Source organism: Solanum stenotomum, chromosome 2 (assembly GCF_019186545.1).
Source record: "Solanum stenotomum isolate F172 chromosome 2, ASM1918654v1, whole genome shotgun sequence".
NCBI classification, from domain to species: domain Eukaryota; kingdom Viridiplantae; phylum Streptophyta; class Magnoliopsida; order Solanales; family Solanaceae; genus Solanum; species Solanum stenotomum.
Window position 1 is genome coordinate 18,540,831 of NC_064283.1, and position 7,458 is coordinate 18,548,288.

General features: G+C 30.5%; 1 non-coding gene across 1 annotated transcript; it reads right to left on the reverse strand.

Annotated features, from left to right (window-relative positions):
- Positions 1-7,113: 7,113 nt before the first annotated feature.
- TRNAM-CAU (transfer RNA methionine (anticodon CAU)) lies at positions 7,114-7,187 on the reverse strand. Its single transcript has one exon. It is a non-coding gene; the product is annotated as a tRNA-Met (tRNA).
- Between the last annotated feature and the right edge of the window lie 271 nt (positions 7,188-7,458).

Below are 7,458 nucleotides of genomic sequence, written 5' to 3' on the forward strand. Positions count from 1 at the left end.
AAGTCGATGAAAGAAAAGATTCACAAGTGACTAAATATCAGGATGATTTCAAAGTTTTGAGAATTGCTCAAAGTGACGATAAAGAATAAATCAAGAGATAGAGTTAAAAAAAGGCATCACCAAATTAATCTCCGAGACAATGGAGAATCTAGAATGTTTAAATAATTCTAAAGAGTTGAACAATTTTAGTTCTAGAAATAAGTAGAATTAGTACGAGTCCAGAAAAATATAGTTAGGAATATTTCAAAAGAAAATAGTAAATATTTCTCATTAGATTCTTTCATCACCACCTATAAATAAAGGTGATATTTTAGTTGTTAACAAAAATAAGAAAAAAGTAAGAGATCAAGTGAGAAATAATAGAGAGCAACAAACAAGCTAAGGTTGTTAAAGTGTAAGTGAAAGAAATATCGAGTATAAAGAGTTGTAAGATCAAAGTTAACCCTCGCTTTAATTAAAACAATAAAATTCAAATTGTGAACAAACAATTGTATCCAACATACCAACCCAACAAAATATTTCTTCTTTTAAAAAAAACTTATTCGACTCATGTTGAGCACTTGGAATGTAATATTGTCTTCATGATGCATTGCGTGAATTTGAGGTAGCCAATCCTAGAAAAATTGTAGAAAAGGTGAAGTGTACCCTCCCTATTATTTCTATTTTTCTACAAGTTTATAAAAAAGTGAAATATTCTCCACCCACAAAATGTTAATCACAAAATAGTAGTGGTACAACTTAGTTAGTGCCTAGAATGCAACTATACAAAGGTCACCAAGGGATACTGATGTAGTGATTCATTGTTTTGCTTCTTTCATTTGGATATCGATGTAATGCTTCATCAAATTCTTATCTCGTTTGGAGGTTTTTATTCTCCAATTAGTCCTACCATTTCCTCATTCAAACTTAAGCACACATGTAACAAGTTTCAAGTTTATTTTCTTATCTTGCTCATAAAAAAGTATGCAGCCTATGAAAGGCTAAGAACAAATATGTACACTTCTAATGCCATACATTTATAGAAACATTTTTTTGTTAAATTTGGAGAAAAAGCTTGAAATAGTCTTTTATTTTTGAGCGTAGACTCAAAGTCATCTTTGTTCGTTCACATGGTACATTATGTTAATAATAGCTCCATGTTCGCAATTTGATTTTTTCCAAACGTTAGTCTAGTTTTTATTGATTTCCTCCACAGTCTAGTGTATGGAATGCTTAGTTCTTTCTCTTTGTTGAGTATAAACAAAAATCCCACGTTAAAGAAGTTGAAAAGAGAGAAAAAAGTTTGAAGGAGGGCAAAAGTACTCTAATGTTACAAACATGCAGGGTTATTAATTTCAAAATTAATTTAAAGCTATTATTTAATTGCAAATTCTGTTTTCTTAGATCTGATTACGGATATAGAAAAATAACAAATATGTTAAGAGAGCCAAATTCTTATTTACTTAGATTGTATTTTTTTTCCCATTTGGTGTCTGCCTGTCTGGTACTCACATTAGGGTCCAACTAAATTCTGATTTACCCTGGAAAGTTCCATATTGAGGTAAAACGCTCCCTAACAAAGACAATTCCATATCCAACAGAGGGACTCGAACTGGTTAAAGATATAGAAGTACTTACCATTCCACCACAACCCTGATTGATACTCGATTATATCTTCAATAATATATTGTTTCACGAAGAATATATAACGATCAAAGGTACAAAGATTTGGTGGTGTTTCTTTAAAGTCAAAATAGATCACATAGACATGCATAATCCGAAGCTACATTCAAATAACAATATATCACTTCAAAATTGACTGTTGTTTGTGCTCCATTATTAACTACTAGTACATGTATGAGAAAAGTTATTCTAAAATCAACTCTCTATTGTGTTCCATGGTCCACAATATTCTGATGACGCTATTAGTTAGTGAATAAATAATTAAAGTGCTACTAGTTTAATGAAAAGTTAAAAACACCTTTATGTCAGAGGACAACTATTTTACTTTGTGGAATTGGTGAACCCTATGTTACTTATTTAGCCAAATATCCTGTCCATATACAAGATTTATTACCACCTTGCCTATTTAACAGGCTCTATTCATTTACCAATGCTTTAAGGTTGGTCATGATGTGATATGTCATGGATGAAGTAGCATGATCTTCACAAGGTTAATGGTAGACTGTATATAATAATGTTTTTTTAGAAAAAAAGAGAAGAACTAATTAAGTCATTATATACATACCAAGGGTTTAGTCAACTTCATCCATGACATATCACATCATTATCCAAACCTACATGCTAAGGGATAATTGTAGCATTTGGAGATATGAGCTAGATTGACTCAACTAGGCCGGGTTAATTGTGCCACCAAATGATGTGACGATATAGTGGATGAGACAACTTGTTTCTTAACCAAATGTCTCGGGTTCGAATTCTGGATATGAATTTTTTTTTCCATAGAGAGTGTTTTCCCCTTAATAAGGCCCTACGCAACACAAATCCAGAATAATCACTCTAATATAGATAATGAACAATAAGTAAAAGACAAAAAAAAACCACTAGGGTTAATTATGAGGTATCTTCCTGATTGTAATGGTATTCTGTTCTTGAGGTTTACAAGAAAAGAATCTAAGAATAGTACTCCCACTGTTCCAATTATGTGACATAATTTTTTTTTTAAGTATAACACATAAATATGTTCTTTAATTTAATTTTTGTGGATAATTATTCTCTTCAATTTTGATTATGCATAAATAAACACTTAAATAGTTATGGAATTGAACAAGTACATACATATGTCCTACATGGCATAATACATGTAGGATGCCATATAGAACACGTAGGATGTCATGTAGGACAAATGTGTCTATTTGTTCAATTTTATACAAGTTAATTAAGTGTCTATTTGTGCACAAAAAATAAATAAATTAAAGGTCATAGTTGTCCGTTTAAGCCAAGTTAAAGATCATGTTTAGTATTATGACTCTTTTTTTTATCCTTCATGAATGATTATACTTATAAATATCTAAGATTTATTTTGGACGACAAAAAAAAAAAAATTTCTTAATTTTTTTATTAAATTAAATGATGTCACATAAATTGAGATGACAAACAACAAATTGACCATCTAATTTGGTTCCTCCAAAAGGTGTAAATACTATTCCATTTCACGTCGTGTGATTTCCTCAACCTACCACATTTCTCCATTAAAATTAATGGTGTTCGCTTTTTCCCTATTCAAATCATGACCAACTAATTAATCTTCCCCATATTTCAGTCTCTATACACATCTCCACTATGGATGAACTATATCAACTCTAGAATATCATAATAAGTAATCAACCTGATTATTATATATATTCCTTAATGACTAGCAAAAACAAAAAACAAGAATACTGTTTTGTTAAGTATGATTAAACTGTTGGGATATATAATATTAACCATATATTTAGATAAAATATTTATTATAGAATAATTGTTTATTCAGTTTAAATAAAAAAAATTAATAGATTATATATTCGTTTATGGTGTCTGTTTACTTATATAGTAGATGATTAGTGTATAGAGTTTTAGCTTATACACAGATGATTAAATCATCGGTTCTTATAAATATAAAGTTTTTTGTTCATAATCTAAGATGAAAATTGGACATGTCATCGGTACGGTTATAGCACAAGATTATATATAGTTTATCTTGATTATGAGAATGGTATAGTTCCAACTTATTGTGCTATGCATTTTGTATGTATTGAACGGGAACGAGTAGATATAGTTGTTTTAGACTGATTGACAAAATCATATTCTCTAAAATGTTAAATGTATTTATATTCTCAATAATGATATAACTATTATGATCTGTATATATTAATTATCATTTTGATTTATTAAAAGGTGATATTCTGAAATAGGTCAATATGTCTGGTAGATTGGATAATAATAATATATATTGGTGAAATAATAAGTTGATTGATGGAATTCATGTCTCGATATAGAGATTGATGATATGTCTTTTTGAGAAGCTTGTAAGTTCTCATCGTGTCAAACCTTGCAAGTGGATTTATGAATCCGACACATGAAATAAGTTAAACATTGCTCTAAAGGAAATTAATCATTGAATTTAATCAGTACTTTAATTTATTGATTGTTATCTGTAATCTTAACATGGAGAATTACATAAGTGTTTAATGGAAAATTTCGAAATATAAATAGAGGAGTGGAATGATTTGTAATTTATCATGGTAAGAATAATTCAAATTAATTATTTGAAATTATTTCCATAATAGGAAGCCTCAGTAATTAATTATGTGGTCCCTACAATGCTCATATTTAACTAGAACTCAGAATCCTATTTCTAAAGGGAAAAGGGGAGACAAGCGCAAGTTTTCTTTTAAAAAGAAAACAAGCGTGTAATATTGTTTTTGAAGAAAAAAACGTGTCGTTTGGCTCTCCTCTTTGGACTGGGAAGAAATCTCTATAATTAGGGATTCTTCTAACCCTGGAAAAAAGAGAGGTTTTCTATACGATACTTGCCCACCCAAGTATTGAGAGAGTTTGGATGTGAACTTGGAATCATTGTAGAAGACTGCAAAGTTGTTGTCTATCTTGTCGATTCGCTTGAAGGTCTGTCTAACTTGTGGATTCACTTGCAGGTACTTGCTCACGCTTCAAGATGTAATTCTTGAATTAAATTTCAGTAGTTTATGTGTTCTAGCATGATTATATATATTCTAGCATAAACGTTATTGATTATCTATTATTCATGTAAGCAATATAACTTTGGTATGCTTCCGCTATGCATATAGTTTTCCAACATAAACTACTTCCTCGGTTAACTTTTACTTATTCATTAACGCACAAGTATCCCCCTAGACTATGACCGAAATCTCTGAGACAAACATTAACTAAACTAAAGTCCTATTACCCCCCCCCCCCCCCCCCCCATAACTCATTTTTATTGTAATTTTGTACACATTTTGGCTTACGTATGATACTGCGTGACTCCACATAGTTGAAACGCATAGGAGAAGTTTGGATGTCATGTAAGCCAAAAGGTGTGCAAAATTACAAAAAAAATGAGTTCGAGATCAGGGTAATAGGACCTTAGTTTAGTTAAGGTGTGCCTCTGAGATTTTAGTTATAGTCTAGGGAGGTACTTGTACCATATCCCTAATAAATATATTTTCCTTTTTACTTGTCAGTTTTTAGATATTTTTTTACTTGTCAGTTTTTAGATATTAAGAAAAAAAGACAATTATTTTTCCATGTTTTATACTTAGCAGTTAGCATAAATCATTTTTCAAGCCTTAATACTAAACATAAATTAATAGAGATAATATGGTAAATAGTCATGTCAATAAAAAAAATTCTTAATTAATAAATGTATCAAATTTAAATAGGATAAGTAAAAGTAAACGAAGAAAGAATCCGTATATAGCTAGATTTGCTTCTTTTTTTTCCTTAGCGTTTACTCACAAAAATCTCAATAGCATATAAGAATTTCGATATTCCATTTATATATCCATCCTTATTACTTAATTATGTGACTATATTTTAACTTTTCACTAATTTTTTTGCCCCATTCTATTTTGGGAGGTGCTCAACCATTTGAGCAAGCCTATATTTTAACTTTTCACTGCATAGAAAAAAGCCTTTCATCACATTTTAAAAGTGTCACACGAAATTTACTTTTGAGGTGTGTGTTTATGAAGAGGCTTTTTTCTTTAATTGTCACCTACTTTGATATTGCTAAAATTTCAAATTATACTGCTCAATATTGCTAAAATTTCAAATTATACTTCTCATGAGCAGTGTAGTAGAAGAAGGAAATAAGGCAAGACGTTTTATATAATATCGAGACATGAAATGTAATATTCCCATGACATGACCTTTTAATTAATTATAAGTTAATACAAATTGTATAATAACACCAAAATATAGAAAGTACCGTAAAAGTTGAAGAAATTTATAAAGGATTAAAGAAATTCACAGAAAATAAAATATCTACCATATTCACTATTTGAAACAAAGGCATTTTCTATCGTATATCAACAAAAAATTATGTTATAAAATATGATTTTCATATTCATTTTTCACCAAACTAGCTCATTCGAAAAACACACGTGAAAAACAGATTCTCACAAAAGCTTCTTAATATTTCCTTGTGAATTGAATACACTATTAATTTTCTTTTCTCACCGATTCAATCAAAATATTGTTGAAAATGTAAGATTAAATACTTTCAAGATCTTGAACATGATAATCTTACATAGAGATTGTTAGGGGCACATACCTGATGCGGAAGACATCATCACAGAGAGAAGCGGAAGCGTTAGTCGTAAATTGGTTTCTACCTCCTTGCCCTAACTTTATGTTACCACAACCGTCAGCGATGAAATTATTGTAGAAAATATGTGATAACCCTAATGGGTGGAGGGAGGACCAATTTATAGAGGTTGTGACTTAATCTGATACGTCCATCAAGTAACCAATGTACAAACGAGATCTATTCCTTATTAAATATTATTTATGGTATTACTTGGGTTACAAGTAAACTTGGGACATAAGTAAGAAATAATTAATAATAATTAATAATAATTCTTACATTCTCCCACTTGGCCCAATGACCATATAACATTAATATTTCATAAACATTAGTTGCGCGTATAATAAATCTCTTCTATAATCTCCATCATACATACCACAATATTACAAACTACTACTGCGAGTTATGGCGGTTGTACATAAATTTTAAGCTACATACTTCCTTCCATATAGTACTACATTAGCAACTTATCATACTAGGTTCATAAGCTATAAAAACACATAACATTATGGTCCACAATAATGTCTCATAGAGACTTATCTTGTAATATCTCAAAACAATAATGTGTACACCATTATGAGAAACAAGAAATTCATTAATGTATATCAGAAACACATAATTGAGCTCAGAGTGTAAAAAACATCATAAATGTATTAATCATAAGTACAACCAAGACCCATTCTTTGAACATATTCTTTAAATGTCTTTGGTTGTAAGCCTTTTGTTAACGGATTTGCAACAATAGCCTCATTTTGTAGACGGGTTGGGACTAGCCTTCTATCCCAATGAACAATGTTTCACTGATTAGGCGGGGACAGGATTCGAACCTACAATCTTCAGGTCATGAGCCTGATGAGTTGACCAATTCCTCTACCCCGCTTCTCTCCTTCTTTTTCGAACTCCGAAAATCAAGGTTCGACTTGCATGTTGCTGGAATGAAACGAAGCTTTGGAACAAAATTATGCTTCTTGCTAGGCCCAGTTCTAATATTCTCAAGTAACACTCTTTGTTTCTGAACTTCTTCCTTGACAGTAAAGTACTTTAATTTAATATGTTTGGCACATTTGAAGTACTTATCGTTCTTGGAGAAGAATATTGTTGCAGTATTATCACAATAAATTTTTAGCGTCTTGGTAATGGTGTCGACAACC